This window comes from Camelus bactrianus, chromosome 6 (genome assembly GCF_048773025.1).
Source record: "Camelus bactrianus isolate YW-2024 breed Bactrian camel chromosome 6, ASM4877302v1, whole genome shotgun sequence".
NCBI classification, from domain to species: domain Eukaryota; kingdom Metazoa; phylum Chordata; class Mammalia; order Artiodactyla; family Camelidae; genus Camelus; species Camelus bactrianus.
This window is the reverse complement of record NC_133544.1, coordinates 3,625,851-3,648,858: the sequence shown is the minus strand read 5'-3', so window position 1 is coordinate 3,648,858 and position 23,008 is coordinate 3,625,851. Positions and strand designations below refer to the sequence as shown.

Here is a 23,008-nt window from a genome sequence, read left to right as displayed (position 1 = left end):
TGCAATATAGTTTATGCTATTGTAGCTAGTATTGTTTTTTTAAGCTTTTTTTTAGGGGTTTTGCTTGTTTGTTTGTTTTGGAGGGGGTGAGTAAGGAGGTAATTAGGTCTATTTATTTAATTTTTTTTTAATGGAAGAACTGGGGATTGAACCCAGAACCTCATGCCTGCTGAGCACGTGCTCTACCGTTTGAGCTATACCCTCTCCACCGAAGCTTTTTATTTTGAGATAATTTCAGAATACCAGAAGAGTAGCCACAAGAGTAGAGAGTTACCATATGCCCCTCTCTCACCTTTTCTTAATGATAACACCTAAATCATGGTACGATGATGAAAACTAAGAAATTAACGTTGGTCAAATGCTGTTAACTAAACAGCAAATTTTATTTGGATTTTGCCAGTTTTCCCATCAACGTTCTTTCTCATGTGCAGGATCTAATCCAGGCCGTCACACTGCAATCAGTCGGCACTCTCCTGTCCCCTACAATCTGTACGGCTGTTCGGCATTTCTGCCCTTCAGGACTTGACTGTCTTCAAGAGTAAAGGTCAGGTGTTTTCTAGAATGGCCTTCCATTTGTGCTTGTCTCGTGCTTTCTCATTATTGTTTGAGGCCCTGCATTGTTAAGGAGAACACCGCAGGAGCGGTGCGCGTCCTGGCAGGGAGCTCCCGGTGTTACTGTGGCTTGTTACTGGCGGCAAGAGCTCCCATCACCCGGTAGAGACAGTGTCTGTCAGACTCCTCCCCTGTACGGTCACCATTTTCTTTTCGTAATTAGTAGCTTGAGGGCAGGGAGATACTTTGAGACAATGCGAAGTTTCTGTTTCTTCTTAAAGTTTGCCCACTAATTTTAGCATCCAATAGTATATCTTGCCTCCATAATTTCTGTGGAATTCTAATGGCGATTTTTCTATTTCCCCTCTACATTTATTAATTGGGTTTCTTCTGTAAGGAGGTATTTAACCTTTTCTCCCACTTATTTATTGACTACGTTATTAACTTATACTTGTATGGACTAACACACATTTCCTTTCTCCTCGGGGCTGTAACCCTGTCCTATTGCTGTTTATTCTGTTGCTCACATTGTTGTAACTTTTGCCACTGGAAGCTCTTTCAGACTGGCTCCTCTGCCTTTTCAGTATTCCCCCATCCTTTTGCTTTTTGTTTCTGTAATTATAATACAGCATTTTAAAATCTCAGTTACCAACCATTCTTTGCTAGCATATGGACCGACAGGTGACTTTTGTATATTAAAATGGGGTTCTTACAAGCTGCGTGTGGCTGAGCCTCGCTGTTCTATCCAGTCACAATCTCTGCTTTCTGCTGAAGTATTTAGACCTTTACATTTAATATAACTTTACATTCAATATAATTGTCTGCATCATTGGGTTTAAGTCTCCCATCTCTCTACTTGTTTTCCATTTGTCCCATCTGTCCTTTGTTCCTTCTCCTCTTTCTCCTTTTCTTCTTTGGGATTAATTGTGGGGTTTTTTTCTAATTCCATTTTCTCCACAGACACCTAATAAACTCTGTCTCTTTGTCCTAATTTTTAGGAGTATCCCGGGATTTAAAATACATATGTCTAATTGACCACGGTCTACCTCCAAACGTCGCGCCGCTGCACACGCAGCGTACGTCTCCTACAGCAATCTGCGTTCCTTGCAGCTCTCCCAGCCCGCGTGCTGGCGCAGTCTTAGTTTACCTTTCAGTATGTAATAAACCCCGGAGGAGATCGCTGATACTTTGTTTTGAATGGCCAGTTGTCTCTTAAGGAAATTACAAGTTGAGGCAATCTTTTCTTTTAGTGAATGTTTTTAAATGCAGTCAGCAGAATAATGTTAAACATTTCAGGTAAAAGAAAAATGTGTACTCTGTGTATGTTTGCATATTTTTATGTTTAATATACAAAAGCTGTAGAAGGATGAATCGCAAACATTATTTCTTTCAGGTAACAGACTGGAAGTTTATTAAGTCTCTACTTGTGTGTAGATGAAGTGAGTATTACATGACATCTGTAATTTAACTGTATTTAAGTAACGCTTATGAACCACCAGTATGTCACAGAAGTCACTGTGAATAATCACTCTTAGAATGAGCTTAGGTTTGTTTTAAAAGTTTTCTTACGTTTACCTACATATTTGCCACTTCAAATGCTCTTCACCCTTTTTCTCTGGATCCAGCTTTCCATCCGAAACTTTCTTCCTGTCTCCTTTAATATTAACTTCCTGTAATGTTTCTTGTAGTGCCAGTCTGCTGGTGTCCTAAAAACTCTTTACTTTGCCTTCATTTCTGAAAGATACCTTTGCGGAGTGCAGAATTCTAGATGAACAGTTTCTCTGTTTTAAAAGCGGCGCCCCGTTGACTTCCGGCTTGCACTGTTTCCAAAAAGAACACGCCTGGCATTTCCATGTTGTCCCCCTGTGTGTCTCCCTCCTCTCTGGCTGCCTGTAGGCTTTTCTCCTTAACTCTGGTTTGAGCAAATTGATTACAGTATATCTCGACATGGTTTTCTTGGTATTTATTCTACTTCATATGCATTGAACTTCTCAGGTTTGTAGATTGAGAGTTTTTATCAAACTTGAATGTGGTATTTCAACTGGGCTTCCCAGAAAGAACACTTCTGTCTTTGAGAATAAAGGCCAACTGATGTATTATTAACGACCCAGATCACCACACTTCTTAGAATGCTGCCCAGGAGCCCGAACAAGCTGGTTAAAGCCGGGTGTTCACAGGGCTGTGATGTGGTTGGGTTCTGGTGAGCATCCGAGGTTCTCTCCGTTCCTCAGGGGGTTAGGACAGCACAGCCGCCGCCTTTGGGCTTGGCTGTGGAGTTGGATACGCCGCATGCTGCCCTGGCTGCAGGAAGACGCACGAGTCCTTGGGAAAGAAGGGCTGTCTGAGCTTGGGGTCCCACCTGCCTGGGTGCTCCGGACACCCCACAGCCCCACAGGCCTGGAGAAGCCTGGCAGGTTCGGGACGGGGGTGAATCTGCCTGTCTCCGGGGCCCTCCTCCCCACAGGGTCCGACCGGCTGGGCACACGTCCTGGTGCCTCCCTGAGAAGCTGTCATTGCTGGCCGTCCGCATCCTCTTGGCCCCCGGGGCCCCGTCCTCAGCATCACATCTGCACCTGTTCTCTCACCTCTCCCAGGCGTCGGCCCCAGCATGGAACGCAACCCTTTTCCCTTCTTTTCCATAATAAACCACTCACAGAAGGCTCTTCTGCGTGCAGGCTCTACTGCAGGCGGGAGGAGGGGCTGCTCCATCTCAGACCCGGGAGCCCCGAGCGTCAGACCTTCCTCAGCCCTCCGCTTGCCCTTCCCACCAGGCCCCCACACCCCTCGCCCCGCCGTCTGCTCCTCCCCCATGCTGAGGGTCCCCTCCCCTCCGGGCATTTTCCTCCCGCAAGAACCAGGGCTGGAACGAGGGCAGGCGAAGGGGGCCCTCACCTCATGCAGAACGTAAGGAGGCAGAAAAATCTCAGCGTTGCAGATAAGTCACATTTAATGACTACTTCTAAAGTCAAAGGTAATGCCAACACAGCTCAACAACAACACAACAAAACACCCCAATTCACAAATGGGCAAAATGAATAGACATTTCTCTGAAGATGTTATAGAAATGGCCGACAAACACATGGAAAGATGCTCAGCACCACTAGTCATTAGGGAAACGCAAACCCAAACCACAGTGAGGTCCCACTTCACGCCCACTGGGAGAGCTGAAAAAAGTTTTGTTTTTTAATATTAATGGGAAATACCAAGCGTTGGAGAGGAGGGGGAGAAACGGGAGCCCCCGTGCGCTGCTGGCGGGAATGCGAAATGGCGCTGCTGCCGTGGAAAGCGGTGAGGCATTTCCACGAAAAACTAAACGTCGAATCCAGGAATTCTACTTCTAGAAGAATTGAAATCAGGAACTCAAAAAAATACACGTACCCCAGTGCTCACAGCAGCTCTAGTCACAACAGCCAAAGGTGGAAATAAACCCAAAAGCTCACTGGCAGAGGAATGGGTGAGCAAAATGCCGTGGATCCGAACAACGAAACTTCATTCCGTAAAAAGGAAGAAAATTCCGACACGGGCGACAGAATTGATGAAACAGGAGGACACTGTGCTGAGTGAAATAAGGTCACAGAAGAACGAGTATTTATGACTTCACGTCTATGAGTGACCGAGAGCACTCCAAGTCAGCGAGGTAGAAAGGGGAGTTGCCAGGGGCGGGGAGGGAGAACGGGGGCTGTGCTCAGTGGGGGCAGAGTTTCAGTTTAGGAAGATGAGGAAGTTCTGCTGGTGGGTGGCGGTGACAGTTGCCCAACAACGTGAATGTGTCGATGGCCACTGAATTGTGCACCTAAAAGTCGTTTAAATGGCGAGTTGTGTGTTACGTATATTTTACCACAACTTAAAGCAAAAGTTATGCCAAAAAAATGCATGATGAACAAAAGATCCAAATTGAAGATAAAGACAGGGTCAAAACTGGAGCCTGAGGAAGAGAGAAGCCGCTGAGACTAGTCCTGTCTTCACTTAAACGTCTAGTATTTGGTTCACCCCAGGTTTTTTGGCATGACTTTGACTTTTTAAAACATTGCAGTGGTGGCAGGAGGGTACAGCTCAGTGGTGGAGCACATGCCCGGCAGGCTCGAGGTCCCGGGCTCAGCCCCCAGTGCCTCCATTAATAAAATAAATAAATAAGTAAACCGAATCACCTCCCCCGCAATCAATCAATCAATCAAAACATTGCCGTAAAGTATGATTTATCCGGATTATCGGCATGAAAGATGCCCCCTTGAGTGCCGCACCCAGTGCATCCCCCGGGTTCCGCCGTGAGGAATCCCGCGTCAGCTCCTGAAGTTAGGAAGGCCCCCCAACCCCCCACAGAGTCAGCTCAGAGACTCCAGCCTGCCCTGAGCAGAGGCCATGACTCTCTCCCTTCTTGGCAGCTGGGTCAGGGCCAATCCCTTTCTCTCTTCGAATTCCCCACGGCAGCCACGCCACACAATGAAACCAAAGGCCTCTTGGAATATTATCCAGCCTTAAAAAGGGAGGAAATTGCAACTTGTTCTGTCCACCACATGGGTGAACCTCGAGAACATTATTCTAAGCCAGACGCGGAAGGACAAATACCCCAAGACTGCACTTCCATGGGGCCCTCAGAGGGGTCAGAGTCGGGGCGACCCGACGTTAAGCAGAGGGGTGGCTGCCAGGGGCTAGGGCCGGGGGAAGGGAGTTGTTTGTTGGGGACAGAGTTTCAGTTTGGGAAAATGAAAGCGTTCTAGAAACGGATGGTGGTGATGGTTGCGCAATAGTGTGAATGCACTTAACGCCACTGAATCAGACACTTAAAAGTTATTAAACTGGGAAGTAATGTTGTGTATATTTTACCACAATTTTTTAAAGGTGAAAAAAAAAAAAAAAAAGAACAGCGGCCGCCCTTGGCTCCTGGCTTTCCAAGATCCTTTGACACAGAGTTCACAGTGGAGCTTTCTTCCCCCTTTGCCTCTGAGCTCCATGGACCAAAGTCACCGTTTCAGCAGGCCAGAGGCTGCTGCTTATAAAGCAGCAAAGATAAATATTTTCTACCTCGACTTGGGTAGGAGAATATAAACAGAAAAGATCCAGTTTGACTTTTTAAAGTAATTACGTTTTGTTCCCCAGACACTTTTTCCATCCCTTATATTATCAATTCTCCTTAAGTCAGAAAATGCACCCAGGACCACTCCTCCAGCCTTTGTGGTGATTCACTCACTAGTCACGGCTCCTCTGGGACTTCAGAGCGTCCTCACACGAAAGACGCCCTTGGCTGCTATTACAAAGAGTGTCTGTGCTAGTCACCCTAACAATGCGCGCAGCAGTGGGGTAGGTGCTTAGTCAGAATTCACTCATCTGAGGGATGTGACACAAGCCCAGAATGGCCAAGTGACTTGCCCAAAGTCACACAGCTGGCAGAAACTTGGGCTGTGGGCTCTGGCCCCTCCCCTGCCATCCCTTCATCCTCCGGACATGTCCTTGGGGCATCTTAATGACAGCAATAGACCTATTTCAAGCCCAACTGCCCCCAAGGCTTCACAGCCCCACAGTAGTTAACGCATGCAAATAGGAGTCCCTGGGCCCCAGCATGCCACAGCCAGGACCAGCCTGTTTCCTCCTGCAAATGAGGTTGGGGGTGTTTGGGGCAGGCGCAGAACCCCTTGATAATGAGGCTTGATTGGCACTAAATGTTTCTGCCGAGGCCGGTGCGGTGCTGTGGCCAGCGGATTCCCGGGCCGGCCTCTGCCGGTTGGCCATCCTTTCCCGGAGGGCCCACATCTCTGCTTGGTATGCAGCGGGTGGGTGCCGGGGTCCAGCCGCCTTCCCAGGCCATTCAAGTCAACTCCTGCAAGGGCTTTTTGTGGTTATTACCACCCTCCGCCATTGCCAGGGGCCGTTTTTGTCTCCCCAAATGGGAAAGTATCTTTTACTCTTTTCTTTTGACACTGACTATTTGGCCTAAAACAGGGACCAATTAAACAAATTAATCCCCAGGCACTCTGCCGATGGAGAGCGAGGCTCTCACACTCCGGGTCACTCTGGAGCCAGCCAGCCAACTCACACATCCTTTGTGTGGCTCTGACCTTTGGGCTGGACAGGCATCGGCGTGGCCTCGCGGCCCTCCGGGGAAGTGCGGCCCGGGTCTCCCCGCCACCCCCACCTGCCACATGGATGGCATCAGTTCCTCACCGGCAGCCCTCACGTCTTCACCTCGGGTTCAGGCCAGGCTGCGGCTCTGAGGGAGCCGGCTCCCCATTCCCAGGCACAATTAGCACTCTTTCTGAGAAGGGGGACTAAAGAACCCCAAATCAGGGAGAGCACAGTCAGCTGAAAGGAAGGAGCTCAAGGTAGAGTCTGAAGACCCTGGATGCCTCTGGCAGGGGCACCCGTTCTGCGAGGCAGCTCAGCTCCTAGTTAACAGGTCCCTCGCCAAACGCGTTTTCTTCATGGACAACAGCAGAATTTCTTTGGCTCCAGCAGGGAGGGAGCAGCTGTCCACACTGTTTACTCAAATACCATTCTGGCAATATTCAGAATGTTTTTTTCTCCCTTTCCTGCAGGATCTGAAACCATCCGTGGGGCGGTTGGATGCACGCGTCTTCACGTGGCTTTCCAGGGTGGCGTCTTTGCAGAGCGCAGAAATCCTCTTCCCGAGAGCCCTCTGCAGCTCCTCCAGGCCTCCCCACCCCCACGCCGCCCACCCCCGCTAATGGGCAGGTTTCTGTGAACACTGAAGATGAAAAACATGCAATTTTGAATGTGTCTCTTTCAGGGTGACACATTTTTTTTCATTGTGCATCTTGGCTGGAGCCATGCTTTAGAAAAATCCCCAGAGACCCTTCCCAGATCGGTTTTCAAAGGGTTTTGCACCTTTGACATCCCCCACCCCCCAAAAAAGCCAGAGGGCGCTGGGCAGGGACTTGTCACGTGTATCTGAAAGCATCTTCAATAAACGCTCTGAGTCTTTGCCTCCAGTTCCCCTTGCTGATGGAGCTCTAAGCTCGCAGGCTCTGTCCTTCCTTGGCCGTGCACACACGCGTACATCTTGACAAGCACCGGGTTCCAGAACTTTGCACAACGCTGTGACCACAAGCACTCAGGATATGTGAGTCCGTGTTTCCAGGTTGCCTTCCGACACTCCAGTTGTTTTCTGGCCCAGAGGCATCTTCATGGGCCAGAACACCACCCTATTGTGTCTCTCTTCCTCCAAATTAAGTGGAAACCCCTCAGTGGGGTGTTTAGGGTCCCTCCAGCATGCGCCAGCCTCCTTGGCCGTCCTCACTCTGTAGCCCCTCCCTGTGGCCCACATGCTGGTCTGAGAGGCCGCTTCCCATCCAGCGAAGAGCCCGCACCTTTATTCCAGGACGTTCCATGTGTGTGCCTCCTCCCAGCCCACTGGCCCTCCCTGCCTCCCCATCCCTGCTAGCTGCAGTCCCGTTCTGGCCCCTCACGCACCTGCCTCCTGAGGCTACTGTCACAAATCACCGTGAACTTCATGGCTGAAAACCACGCAAATGTATGACTTTATAGGAAAGTGCACCATCACAGCCTCTGCTTCCCTCACCGCATCTTTTCTCTGACTCTGACCCCCACCCCCACCCCATCATCCTCTTTCCTTTATGACACTTGAGATTGCACAGAGCCCACCTGGGTCATCCAGGATCCCCTTCCCATCTCAGGATCCTGAGTTTAATCCCATCTGCAAAGTCCCTTCCAGGACCCTCACTTAGCCAAGCAGCACACAGCACCTGGCCCATCCCAGCTCACCTCCAGCATCCAGTCTGATTGCCCAAAGCAGCGGGTAAAGTAACGGGACAAAAATGTTAACCCCGCGTTACAGGTGAAAACACTGAGGCACACACAGCAGGAAACATCAGAGTAAGACAGGGCAGGAAGCAGGGGCTCGGAGGGGGTGCCCGCCAGGACTGCAGTCGGCACTAGCCAGCACTGACCCACAAGCTGGTCGGCTCACAGCTGTTTGGACAGCTGGCATCCGGGGCCTCGAGGGCAAACGACCACAATGCACAAGGCAGGCCAGCAATTCATTTCGCACCCTGGGGTCCCAATTCTGAGCACAGGCATTTATTTCATGGTTGGAAGGGAGAGTCTCACTTCTCTCCCAGACCTGCTTCTTTCCCATGTAGCTGCTTGAAGAGAGAGCACAGGATGAAAGGGCAGACAGACCTGGGCAATACAACAGCTCACGTGTGCACATGCACACACAAAAACATGCACAGGAGCGACGGGGCATCCTGAACCTCACATCCCTCCTCACCGCAGGATGTGAGTAGACTGACATGTGCACGTTCCAGGCCCTGGGCCTGAGAGGGAGGGGCGGGGAGTGTCCTCCATTTCCTCTCTTCTGCTTGGCCCCTGCCGGAATGCAGATGAGATGGTGGGAGCTGCAGCAGCCATCTTAGACCATGAGCTCAATGTTTCTTTTTGAGGGCATCAGGGCAGCAGGCTACACGTGTCTAGTTTCCTGATGTTCTGGTGTCACCCTATCATCCTGAACGATTTACATTTCAACTGTAACATGAGAAATAAATAAACTCCCATCATGTTACAACCATCCTTGGTGGGGGGCGAAGGAGATCTTTGTTCTAAAGCCAAGCCTATGTCCTGACTATTACAGATTTGGGTACACAGACGTGGTGGGGTTAAGGGTGCTGATGCAACAAACGCAGACCTCCGTGGTCTGGCTTCCAGAGTCCAGGACTCAGGTTTTATGAGCTAGAAACCTTCTGACCGTTGTGCTACAGAAATCCTGTCATTCAAATGCTCCCTGTGATGCTTGGAAGACTGAACATATCTTAATATGGAACTTTAGAACTGTCTTAAAAACTCAGTAAAATAGACAAACAACAAGGACCTACTGTGTAGCACGGGGAACTATATTCAATATATTGTAATGAGCCATAATGGAAAAGAAAATGAAAAAAATATATGTATGTATGTATATGTATAACTGAATTGCTTTGCTGTACACCTGAAACTGGCACAACACTGTAAATCAACTATACTTCAATTTTTAAAAATTAATTTAATTTAATTTTAAAAAGAAAGAAACAACTCAATGCAGGTGTGTTGGCAGCTGTGTGCTGCCTTTAGGAAGTGATCATTGAGACTCACAGAGACGGCTTTGGAAGTGCAATCCTGGTGGAAGATAGGAGGTGGTCTGCTCCTCCCCCAGCCCCTCCCATGGAGAGTTCTCAGCCGGGCAAGGGGACCAGCCCAGGGGCCACGATCTGAATGAGGTGCTATCTCCCTGCCCAAGTCTGTAGTTCAGATAACATCAAGGTAGCTGTTATTAAATTGGCTGAGAACAGAGGCCTGGAGACAAAAGACTAGCTTTTTAAGACTAAAAAGCCAGGTCTGGACAGGATGGTCAGGTGGGACGCCATGCAATGTGGAATAACCGATGCAAACGGACCAGATGCAAAGACATATGTGGAGATTTAGATGGAATTGTATTGCCAAATAAACCGCAGCCCAGCTTTCCAAAGAGTGCTGGGTTTTTTTGACACTCCCCTAAAGAGATCCCTGGACACCTCCAAAATGCACACACAGCCAGAAACGTCTTGTGAGGGTTCAGTGGCCACCAGAAAGGGCATAGTCAGCAATGCCCACTTCTGACGTGCGCTTGGGGAGGATGGTGGGAAAAGAGGGTGCTCCCAGAGGACCCAGCAAGGACAGTGGGGGACAGTGGGGGACAGCGGGGGACAGCGGGCAAGGCAATCCTGCAAGCAAGCAGAGACAGTGTCTCCAAAGGGGCCCACTACGGCGAGCTGAGGTGATGCTCGGCCAGTCTGGCTCAGCTGTCATCCTGGACCAGCTCACCTCTTCCAAAGGCAAGGTTTCACACAGTCCTGCTGCCCCTGCCCCACTGTCACCTACTAAGAGGGACTGCAGACCCCTCGTCTTTTCACTTACAGGTTTCCTCTTGAGACATCTCATCTGGCCTTGATAAGAGGACTGTGTATCACCCTCAGATCCTGGACGTGGCTGGACACAATGCCTGGACACTTCTTGCCTGGAAGGGGCTTCAGGGTTGTTTCCAAGAGAAGGGGCTACATGTGTCCAGAGGACGGAAGGGAGAGTCTGCATAGAAAGCAGGTGGCCCAGAGGGACAGACTGTGGCCTAGATTGTTGTTTCCCAGTTTCCATTTGTCCCTACATTTCTTAATGACAGAGCCCTTTAAGTCTGAGCTCGGAATAGAGCCACCCACCTAAGACGATGTTCCCCACCTCCCTTGCAGCTACACGTGGTCATGTGACCAACTTCTGGTGAATGGGCTATGAGCAAAAGTGACACAGGCGGACTTCTTAAGGAAAGGGCTGCGAACTCCACCCTCTTCCCTCTTTCCCTGGCTGCACTGCGGGTCTGACTGCAGGCACAGCCCTCTTGAATTACAAGGTGAAAAGTACTTGAAGGCAGCAGAAATGGGTGGAAGGAGCTGGTGCCCCAGGAGCCAGGAAGTTGCCCCAGCAGCCCTGTGTGCCTTATGTTAAGGAAGAAAAAGAAACTTCCTCATTTTGCTCACTGTCGTGTTGACACCTTTGTTACAGCCGCCAACCCTGGAATCTACCTAACACAGCAAGTGTCTCTCCATGCAGGTCCCAAAGTGTAGGTTGGGGAGAGAAGGCAGGCACCTTGCCACATTTTTGTTTCTCTTTTTAACGGGGAATACGCTACAGCGTGGTTCTCAGTTACTCCTTATGTCCACCTCTCAGAGGGAAAGGCTGTGTCCTCAGTCTCCGTAGCATTGTGGAGAAGTACTCCGTAAACACAAGAACACCTTCACATGTGCATGCGATTACTGTTCTTAGGGCTCAGTTCCCCCAGTTGCCATCTGGGGTTAAGCTGATGACTGGCTTTTTCAGGAAATGCCGGGCTCGCTGTGTGTCGTCCAGTGGTTTGTTCATCTGGGTCTCAGTTTTGTCATCTGTGAAAATGGAAATCACAGCGGTTGCTCCTCTCAGGGCTGTTGCTGGGAGTCAACGATGTGGTGCAGGGAAAGCCTTTGGCATGGTGCCTAGCATGCAGTCGGCCCTTAGCGATGTCACCTACCACATTCAAATCCGTGTGCCCAAGGTCTTGGGAGACCCAGGTCAGAAGGCAGCCAAGATGCTGCTCCTCTGGAAGCAGTGGGGATGATTCTGTGATGGGCACCCAGACAGAGCCCAGACAGCTGGGGGGAGGGGCATGTGAAAAACTCACAAGGGACACACACAGGGGGAGATGCCTGAAGGTGCCCAACAGGTAATGGACGACACAAGAGGACCCTGAAGATGCCAGGTAGTGAAGCACATCTGTGAGGATGCGGGCTGAGTGAAGTCAGGCAGAGGGAAGGTGGGAAGGGCAGAGGTCTCCCACCTGGCCCTGGATGGCTGTGATCTGGGGAAGAGGAGGAGGGTCCAGAAAGGTGATGGGGCAGCAAGGAGGCCAGGGTGATGGCCAGTCCCCTGACGCACTCAGCTCCCCTCATGCTCCCTCCATGCTCCCTGGCAGGACCCCCCTGGCCTTCAGAAGAGCAGGGTCTGCATCTGAGTCACCTCTCCCTCCTCCAGGGTCTACCTCCACCAGCATTGTCCTCTTCTGTCTCCCCTACCCCACCACCCATGGCCAGGTGATCTTGTCACTCCTGTGCTGAGAGCCTTCTCATGACTCTGTACCACACGGTAGGTGCTTAGCAAATGTTCAGGGGGTGAGGGCCTGGCACACAGTAGGTGTGCAGTCTATGCCTGACAAAAGAACATAGTAGGTGCTCAATAAACTTTGGGTGTCAGCCTTGCCTGACACCCAGTAGGTGTTTTTACATTGACCAAATCAGCCCTGGGGTTTCATGCCCCAAGTGGGTCTGGGAGCTCCCAGGCCTGACCCACCGTGTACATGACCCACTATGTGCCCACCCCTGGGAGATCTTGGTCGCCTGGCTTCTGCTCGGCTACCTCTGCCAGGATCTGGATGTCCTCAGGAGACCCTGAGAAGCGGGTGCCACAGAACTGGGAGGCAGTGTTCCTTTCCATCTTCCCATCGGGCTAAGACTCAAAACAAAACTGTCAGATTTCAGAACATTTCACAGTGGCAAAAATAACTGCACTTGGGGAAAAAACACACAGACACTTCTCAAAGTCATCTAGTGCTTCCAGACTGTGCCAAAAGCTTCTGGAATTGACAGGTTCGGTTTGCCACGCACCAACTGCGCCTACCCCGCCAGCCTCGTCTCCTGAGGCTCCCAGGCCCCCTACCCCCACCCTTTGCCAAAACCTTGGCACAAAAAAGGCAGCGATGGAGACGCCGCAAAACCACCTTTGTTTGGCCCTACTAAGTGCTGGTTGCTAAACAGGGCCCAGGATTCCCAAGCCAGCGATGCCAGATCCGAGGTGCCCAAGGCAAGGCTGGGAAGGAGGGAGGCCATGCTGGAAAAACACGTGATTATGTCCAGAGCACTGGCTTTTTACAGTCTCATTTGATCCTTGCAGCCAACCCATTTTAGAGACTGGCACTGGGGCTCAGAGAGGCTCCTCAGGGAATGGCAGACCATCCGTTCCTGGGGAGGAAACCCAGGCGTCCCCCCAAGTTGTCCCCCCTTCTTCTGCATAATAGAAGAGTTGGCTGGGCTCACTCACGCCTGGCCACACAGTACTCCCAGCCTCCCTGGCAGCCAGGTGTGGCAGCATATCGAAGCTGGGTCCATGGATGTGGGCAGGACTGTGTCTGCCTTCCTGGTTGGGCTCTCTCTCCCTTTCTCTCCACCCCCTGGGATGGCAGGAGCTTGAACAGTCACCTTAGACCCATGAGAACAGAACAGCAGAGCCACAAGACAGGAGGAGCCTGGGCTTCTGTCACCAGGAGCCGCCCTGGGAGCTGGGACGCACCCGCTTGGTCACTAGGTAAAGGAACAATGAACTCCCACCCTAACCCAAGCTTCCAGTCCAGAGGTTTGCTGCCGGGCTCTGTCTGTGAGAGCCTTGCAGGTGCTGGGGAGTCCGGATTTTATCCCAGGGGATGGGATGGGAGCGGAGAGGACGGCTCTAAGCAGGGCCATGATTTGAGCCCATTTGTGTCTTTCAAAGGTTCTCTGGCTGTTGTATCCAAGTGGATTGAAGCGGGCCGTTTGGCCCCTGAAGTGTGAGAGCTGACGGCACTTAGACTAGGCGGGTGTGGAGAGACGGAGACCAGGGATTAGACCCTAGACAGTCCAGAGGAGGGAGGGCACGAGACGTGGAGAGGAGGGGACACGGCGCCCCAGCGCCCACCCCGAGCATCTGCCCACAGGGACTGCGGGGGACAGCCCGCCGGGTGGGGTGCGTCCAGGGCTCGGCTCACCGCCTGGAAGGTCAGGGGAGATTTGCAGCGGGCAGGTCTGGAAGACGGCACAGAGGGGCAAGGGAGGGAGTTACCAGCTTATAGCTGCTGGTAGCAAATGCCAAGGGAAGAAATGAGATCAGCCAAGAAGAGAGAAAGGAGGGCAGCAAAAGGGGGTCTGAGAAACAGTATTTCAGGGCTGGGAGAAGCCAGGGTCCTCAGAGGAGGCTGGGGGCAAGTAGCCAGAGAGATGAGGGGAAGCCCCTGGAGTGTGGGGCCCGGAAGTCCTGAGAGAGAGCAGCCACCTGGGTCAGTGCAGCCAGTGAACCGTTCCAAAGAGGCCACTGGGCCTTCTGGAAAGCTGGCCCCTGGACCGCTAAGATGACAGAGGCTGGGGGTGGAGGGAGCAGAGGTCAGACTGCAGAGGATGGGGGAGGGGGAGGGGGTTCCTTTGCAGGCATTCTCCCTGAGACAGAATGTGGTGTGGAGAGCCAGCCGGAGGCGGGGTCCAGGAAGAGGGCTTTGAGATGGGAGCTCTCAGGACACCTGGGGACACTGACGGGGCCGAGGGTGCAGGAGGCAGGGGCAGGGCAGGGAGGTGGCTGTGGATGCAGCTTGTGCAGCACTCGGTTTTATCCCACATCCCTGATTTTTTGCTGTCCTCCAGTCTAGACCAATTTTTACTTAGCATTTTTCTTAGATTCAGTCCTAAGTGGTCTCGCTTCCTAAACCCTGCTTTTCTTCTAGGTGGTGTGTGCAGTGGAATCACAGATCTGACGGGGGCAGGTTTCTCCTGCTACACCACTATGTGAAAGTCCATCCCCGCACCTCTCGGGCGGTCTTGGAATCCACCCCACCCTACTCTCTAAAGTCAGGCGGGGGAGGGGCCACAAGTGCGGTCGCCTGAGTCAGGTGCCCCCCAGATGGACCCCGGCTTCACCTCTCACAAGCGGGATGACCTCAGGCAAGTTCCAGAAACTCTGAGCTCCAGTCTCCGCCCCCACCAAACGGAGACGTCACTCCGTCTCAAGACAAGTGCGAGGATGAAGAACAACACGGGGAACACGGGGCCCACAGCCCGCGGGAGACTGGGCAGCCCCCACTAGCTGAGGAAGAGCTGCGGATGGCGGCATGGTCACCGCTACTGTTTAAGATCCAGGCGAGCCAAGACCCCATGGGACCTCCTGGTGCCTGAGCCCAGCCCACCTCACACTGGCCATGCCCTGCCAGGGCTGTCAAATGTTCCAGCAAGGCATGCTCTGAAATATGTTACACACCACGAGCTTCTGAGCCCCCCTGCCAAACCTGAGCAGAGGAAAAGCCTCTGTGGTGTGTGCCAGCCCATGCCACCCCACCCCCGGGGGCATCCAGCCTCTTTGAGGACCTACCAGGAAAGATGCTCTAGGCGTGCAGACAGGTCCTGCCAGTCCAGGGGCGAGTGAGGGCCAAGGGTAAACAGCTTGGCACAGAGGCTGCCCTCCTGCCCTGTGTGAAGGCTGGAAACACACCATCCCGTCCATCTTTCACCATTTTTAAATTTGGTCCTCTCCAAGCTCCTGGGATCTGCCAATCAAATCTCACACTTCTTTTCTGAAGCTGCTTCCCCAATTATCTCCTTTTACAGGTGGGCAACCGAGGCAGAGAGGGTCACATGACAGTATTTTATAGCAGCATGGAACTCTAAAGGACAGCCAGTCCAGCACCCTCCACCCCACTTGACAGATGTGGAAACTGAGGCACAGCAGGGCAAGAGACTCAATGCCATCACCCAGCAGGGAAGAGGCTGGTGGCTTGTCTCACTGCTGCAGGCTCAGAAAATCACTCTCCTGGGGACTTTTCTCCCCAAGTGACAGCCCATCACCGTGGAAAAGGGGCTCCAGGTCAGGGGCTCACTCTCCCTGCAAAGTCACCAGCTCACTCCACGGGAGCCAGGTGGCCTGGCTGGGTGGTGGCTGTCTGTGTAGAGCAGAAACCAGCTGAGTTCGGGGTCAGAGTCGGGACTGGGCCAGGCAAATACATGCCTTTCTACACTGGCTGAGCACTTGGCAGCGGGCACTGAATTCTGAGTGACCACAGAGAAGGCCCGGCGGGCCCTCCTGCTCCGCTCTCGGCACCAGGCCCCACACCACGCCGATGACACGGCGAGGGGCCGGCTCTCCTGCACAGATAAGAGGTGCCTGTGATTAGCGTGTTTGCCCCCAGACACCTGGCTCTCCAGGGCCGGGGACACCCCTCTGTCCTTCAGGGCCTCAGGGGACAAAGGCGAGCCCCCACCCAGCCCTGGTTAAATTTCTTCAAATGCTAAACTCGCAAAGTCCAAAGAGCAGCCCCGAACGCACTTCTGCAAAAAACGTGTTTGCAAAGAACATTTTCCACTCCTCTTGGCTCCCTGCCTGCTTCCACTTTGGGGTTCTGGGCAGACTTTTAGAAACAAACTTCTCACCAATTACTAAGAGCAAAACAACTCCCAGAAGATCTCAGCTGCTGCCAGACAGAGCAAGGAACAAGCCCCTTTTACAAAGAGTTTCCGCTCAGTCTCTGGAAATCCCAGGAGATGCCCCATCACGTTGGCACCAGCCGTGTCCACAGCTGACCCAGTCCCTTCTTCCCTCTGGCCCCGCCCACTCCCTGCCCCCAGCCATCTGCTGCCCTCACCCTCAACCCCGGGACCAGAGGGAGCACCCCAGCTGCCCACAGCCAACTCTGGACAGCCCCCCTCCCCGACACACTGGTCCAGGAGCCCCAAAGAGGGGGCAGGGCAGCCAGCCCGGCCCCCTGGCCCCACCCTCTGAGATGCCATCACCTCCTTCCCGGCACCGTCACTGCAGGTCCAGGGGTTTGTGGACAATTCAGGCCAGGTTTCCTTCGACATCACACAAAAAGGCTGCAGAGTGTGGGGCGAGGTCTTGGACTTGGCCAGAGGCTGCTGAGGAGAGAAGGGCTCTGGGAGGCTCATCTCTCCTCATCCCCAATCACCCTGTTGCCAGGAAAAACCAGAGGGAAAAAGGGAAAAGGGAAAAGCAAGAGAAAAGAGCTTCAGACGTGCTGTGTCCATGGCCAGGGCTAGCGAAGTGGGCCTCGCCGTGTCCCGGAATGATCCCAGCGTGCTCGGAGCCGGGCCTTTCTGGAGCAGATTGGAAAATCCCCCGGAGCAGGCGGGGGCCTTGCCAGCTGCTTGGGAAAATGTCTTTTCAGAGCTTAAGGGCGTCATCTCCTCGCTTCCCTCTCGCTCAGGCTGTGGGCTGCTCAGCCCTGGGCTGCAGGCTGGAGGCTGGGGCCTCAGAGACGAGTCCAGTGCAGCCCCCGGCCTTGCAGAGCCTCCGCCCAGAGCAGGAGACAGTCTTGGCCAAAGACGGCAGTGACCTTGCAGGATGGCCGTATGCACTGTGCACAGTGCTGGGGAGGAATCAGAGAAGGCTTTCTGGAGGAGGCGGCTCCTGAGGAGCAAGTAGAAGTGAACCTGAAAACAAATGGGGAAAGAGCACCCCAGGGGGCGGGAGCCAAGATGCAAAGTCCTCATGAGGGGAGCAGAAGTGCCCTGTGAGCAAAGCCACAGAGAGCATGTGTGACAGTGAGGGCAGGAGCAGGGAGTGCCTCTTGGAGAGGTGGGTCCAGAAAAGGGGCTGGGTGGCCAGGCCCCAGGTGTGACAACACTCTAGTCTGGAGTCGCCCTCCAGACCAGGTCCTGGGTCTGTTGAGGGCAAGGAGCTGCCTGGGGGCCCTCTGGATCCTGAGACCTCAACAGGCCTGCTCTCAGGGAAGGCTGGCCGGTATCCTGGGAAACCTGGCTCCGAGGTCCCTGTGAGTCCGTGAGGTTGGCTCTAGCTCTCACCCTGAGCAGTTCCACCTGACGTGGGCCAGCTCACCTGGTTTGCCCCGAGTCCCTCTGAGCTAGGTGGCAGGGACCAGGTGGTTGTTATCAAATCATTTGCCTTTCCCTATGGTCCAAAGCAGCCTGTGCTGAATACTACCCAATCAATGTGAAACTCACCCCTCCAGCCTGGCCCACAACACTGCCTCAACCTATCCTGCTCCCTTGTTCCCTCTCCTCCTGGATGGATGGGGAAGGTCTCAGGCCCTGAGGGTAGGGGAGTAGCCAGTGCTGTCGGAATGGGTCCCCTGATGTGCCGCCTAGCGTCCCCAAGGGCCACTCCCCGGCCTCTGGACATGCTGTAAGCATTGGCTTTCTGCTGTCAGCCCTCTGGAAAGTGACCCAGCTCAATCAGCCAGGCTCCCTCTGGGCTCATGCCCTCTCCCTAGAGGCCCATATCCAACGTCCAGTCAAAGTGGAGGCAGAAAGTTCCACGCTGCTCACCCCAACCCTGCATGGCCACCCCATCCCCTGAGAGCTATCTGAAGATCCTCCTGAGACAGCACCCAGCCTCCCTCCACCCTCTGCCTGCCATCCCATCCCTCTGTTCATAATTATTGACCAAGAGCACTTCCTACCTGCTCACCTCCACCTTGGAGTCGGCTTCCTGGGAAACAGCCTGTGAAAGACGGGGCCGGGAATGGTCTGAGCAAATAGCCCTGACAGTGAGATTGGGAGTGTCTGGCTACAAGGACCTGTTCCTGGAGCAGGTGGAGTACAGGGAGCCCCCAGCAGGGGGGAGCTCTGTGACTGTTAAGACATTTGCCAGAAAACACTAAGAGTCTGACAAACTTCTGAGTTGATGCACCCAAAACCTTGACCACCTGGAGTCCCCTGAACTCTCCAAGCCTACAGAAGTAGTCCACGTGCCCCTGTGAAAGGCAACTGTTCACACATGCCTGGAGATGTGTAGAAACCTCCTCTCTGCAGGACAGCAGGCAACACACCCCCAGAATTCACTCCTGCCTGGCTTCTGGAGGACAAGCCAGGCCAATGATTAGGATGAAGTCACAGCATAGGTCATCCAGGATCCTGATAAAAGAGGAGTCTGGGCTCCCAGGAAGCCAGACACCCAGCCAGCACAGGGCTGGCTTCTGAAGGTGCTGGACCATAAAGTTGGAAAAGGAGGGGTTTTGTCTCTTTGGGAGCATGTTTGCTGGATGCAGAATCTAACACCTTGACAAGGACCATGGGTGACGGTGCAAATATACTGAATGAATGGCACGGAGCAGCAGGGGGGAAGTGACAGCCTCCACGGAGGGAGGCCGAGATGCCTGAATTGCCTGGTAGAGGGATGGAGGACTGAGTAAAGGCTCAGAGGTGTGGGCACGCTGTGATGCATATAACATGGAAGGCCAGAGCCGCTACCTGGTGACTCGGTCCCACGGGGACCCTGGAAGTTATACCACGTTCACCAAAGCAGTAAGAAGTGCAAGGAAAGCTCAGGCACCACTGAGAAGCCCAGTGAGGCTTGTCCTCCAGAAGCCAGGGCAGGCGGTGGGAGGTGACACTCAGGAACCAGGCTCACTGCTAGCAACCGGGCGGGGGCAGGATCACAGTGACAGCCAGAGGAGGGCTTTGGACGTGGTTAATCTGGTTAATAGGACCTGGAGCAAAGTAGCCGGGCAGCCAATGAGGGTCAGTTACAGTCTGCACAGTAAAAAGAAATCAAGAATGGGAACCCGAGGTGCCGAAGGTAGCTGCCCCAGTAAAAAGTCATGACTCTTGGCCCAGTTTCCAATCTGGAGCCAGTTTGCAGACCAGGTATCCATTGATGGCAGGTGGGCATGTCTCCAATAAGAAGGGCCCTAGGCCACCGCAAGTGTAATGGTAATAAGGCCCCTGATCTTCCCCAGATGAGCATCCTTACACTGGGAGAGGAGAATGTCCAGACATAGGATTTGAGTTGAAAAATGGTACCAGAGACCAAATGATCCTGTTAGAATGAGGCCAGTGGAGACTAGGTGTTGAGTGAAGTCCTCAGCCTGGTGTGCTTCTTGCGAGTCCCCGGGTCTGGGGACCAGTGGTTTCTTCCCTGGTTCTGGAATGAACAATTCAGATAGGCATATTTGGTAGTTGGGACAACCCCCACCTTGGCCTTATCTGAAAGTGTCTTCCCCCACCCGGGTCAAGAGAGCCAACCAAAGACAGCATCACGCACGGGAGAACGGCACAAATGAACGCCACCTTTGCAGACCGAAACGATGCAGGCGCGCCGGTCCCCTGAGAAACGCCTGCAGATGTGGGAAAGCAGGCACACCTGTGGCTGGGGGCACTCAGATCCCCAGGAGCCAAGGCCCTGTGACCCCTGCCCACCCTCCAGCAGAAACCATGGTCACGTCCCTGACCCAGAAATGCCACCCCCAGCCTGTTGTACAAGACGGCGCCAGCCACACAGGCAGCTCTCCCCCAAGCCCAGGCCCTGGTCCGCCCCCACCCCTGCCTCATGGAGGTGTAAAGTCAACGGCCCGCTGGTGGTGATCTGGGCAGCTCCTCAGCCAGTTTCAGAGGAGCGAGCTGCGTAAACATCCCCACCACAAATGAGGGCTTCAGAAGAGCCTGCTCCCCGGGGATCCCAGCCTCCTGCTCCTTGGCCTGGGTGTGGGAACAGCCACGTTCCAGAGGCATTCTTCTCCGGGTGAGGGCAGCTGGGGTCCGTGGCAGGCAGGCCGGGCGTTGGGGACAAGCAAGGAGGACCCCCCCCCGCCCCCACTCCAGGAGCACTCTAGCCCAGTCCCGGCACCCAGGGAGGGCTGGTTTAAGGAGGCTGGGTCTTGGGAGTTTGGGGTGCTGCCAGGTGAGTGAGTGTGTGTGTGCACGCGTGTGCCTGCGTGCACCCGTGTGTGACACCAGCCACGTGGAGCCCCACACCTCGGGGTCCCTGCTGGCTCAGCTTTTCAAGCCCAGCTGAGATTCTGGCATCCCTTCCTCCTGAACCCATGACCTTGGAATGAAGCAAGGAACGACTGCCCAACTCCGTCCGCAGCTTTGATTCTGCTGGGGAAGGACTCTGCACCCCAAGTTTCCATCACCTGCCTGGGAAGTCTGGCCCGAAGGACGGTGTGGGGACCCCAGCTCTGCCACACATACCCTGGGTCTCTGCCTCCCCGAGCCTCGCTCCTTCACCCTCAGCCCCAGGGCACTAAGGCGCTGAGGGGTGCCAGCTCCTCGGGTGTCTGTGTTCAGTGCCATCTCTCTTAGAATGGTCCTGGTGTGGGCTCTTCTTCCAAAGAGCAGCATATTCGCTGAGAAAGTTGGACGGGCTGGGGAGGAGGCACAGAGCCAGTATGGGTGGTCATCGGGGCCGATCACACTTCTGAAAGGAGGTGAGCTCTCCAGCTCTGCCAGAAGTGGCCGGCAAGGAGCAGGAGTGGCCCAGCCCCACCGAGACCACGCCCACCGAGCCCCAGGCCTGCGCTGGGGCTGCCCACCCCTGGTCCCAGGGGTGAGAGTAAAGAAGAAGGCCAAGGTAAGGTGGGGGCTGAGGCCTGAGGGCTCAGCTGCCTGTGTTTTCTGATGGGCCTGCCCTTTTCTTGCAGAGATGCCTCCAACCCTTTTTGTGTCTAAATACCGCTTCTTTTGTCAAGTGATGGTAACAGTAGATGGTAGCTGGTGTTTTGTTTTTGTTTTCAATGTTCTTACTTGGCAAAATACACAGTTGGCATCCTATGCAGGAACTAAAGCTGATTTCTGAAATTTTAAATTGTTTGCGAAATCCACAGGCCTAGGACTCTGTATAAATCCTCTTTTCATTGTCACAGGATCCCCCACGGGATGGGGTTCATGGTGCCCATTTGACAGATGGGGAAACTGATGAGGGGGGAGAACCTGCCCAAGATCTTACCGCATAAGTTGAGGGTGGGGTTTGAACTGTCTGACAGCCTCCCTTCCTGCCCCCAGCTCTTCTCCTGGGACCAGCCCCCACCCTCCGGATGGAAGCCTCCTGTTCCCACCCAGCCAGCAGCAGAAGTGGTCATCCTGGCACTGGCCATCAGTTTGAGTCCGCCCGCCCCAACCCAGGGCTCTTTCCCCAGCACCTCTTCAACCTGTGACCACTCCAGGAAGTCCCACTCCCACCATCCCTCTGACCAACTAGACAACCAGGGCTCCCTCGAACAGGCATCACCGAGACTCTCCTCACCCGGCCCAGCCATCTCGAGGGCCTCCCCTTCAGAACCAGGCTCTGGCCTGCAGCCAGGGGGTGTGGCCTGGGCTGGTGAGCCCGGGGTCCCGGCCACCCTGCCTGGGCAGCCAACAGCCCACTGTCCTGAAATGGCCTGGACCAAATGGCCCAAGTGCAGTTACTCAATGACAGTGAGGACAAGTTGTTTGCCATGGCCACAGGCCAAGGGCTCCAACTGTGGTCTCGCCTTGTCTCCGCCTCGAGAGACATCTGGGAAGGAGGTGTGGCCTCCCGAGCTCCTGGGGGCAGCTGCATCCTCAGTGATGTGGGGCGAGCTGGCCCTGGTCATGCTGCCCCTCCCCAGGCTTCTCCAGTCAAGAGACTCCGCAGGTGAGCACTGAGGCCCCAGCATATCCTTCCCACCTGATTTCCCGGGCCCCCAGCTCATCCTTGAGTCCATCCAGAACCCATTCTTTCCATTGCTGACACTGTCCCCTCTGCCTGGACAACCTCACTTCCCGCCCTGGCCCTGGGATCTGTAAACTCCGGTGGGTCCCAGCGCCCACTGAAGCAGCACCTCCTCTCGACACCCACCTGGTGCCCCCTGGAGATCTCTCCTCATGCTCTGGGTCCCTGTGGCCCTTTCTCAGAGCCTCAGTGTTTTCATCCGTGAAACAGGCACAATAATAGTGCCCAGAAAGCCAGGTAGTGGTGAAGACTGGACGAATGAGACAGTCCACGTAAATCATTCACACTGAGCAGCTGCTCGATGAATGTTGGATTTATTATTATCACTGTGCTTTCCCACCGTTGGGGTCACGTCCTCTTCCACCCACCCCCTGAATGCCGGAGCTCTGTCCGCACCCACCAGCCTTCTCTCTCTCCCCACCACTGCCACGTTCTCCAACTCCTTTGCCCCAGCAGATTCTGCTGCTTGGGTGCTGGAAAATCACTTCCAAACCCGCTCTTGTCAGCATATCCTGTCATATTTAGGAATTCCTTGGGCTGCAAATAATGAAAGGTCCAGTGAACGGTGACTTAAACAAAGAGGGGTCTGTTTTTCTGACATAACAAGGAGTCTGCAGGTCGGTGTCTCCCAGGGCTGCTGCAACAGCCTGAGGCCAGCCCCTGGCGATTTCTCGTGACGTTGACCTCATTGCTGTAAGATGGCTGCCATAGC

At 53.9% G+C, this 23,008-nt stretch overlaps 1 long non-coding RNA gene across 1 annotated transcript; it reads right to left on the bottom strand.

Annotated features, from left to right (window-relative positions):
- Positions 1 to 9,973: 9,973 nt before the first annotated feature.
- LOC141577869 (uncharacterized) lies at positions 9,974 to 17,704 on the bottom strand. Its single transcript, XR_012507336.1, has 2 exons — positions 16,638 to 17,704; positions 9,974 to 15,330 (listed from the first exon to the last, which is right to left on the bottom strand). It is a non-coding gene; the product is annotated as an uncharacterized LOC141577869 (long non-coding RNA).
- Positions 17,705 to 23,008: the final 5,304 nt, after the last annotated feature.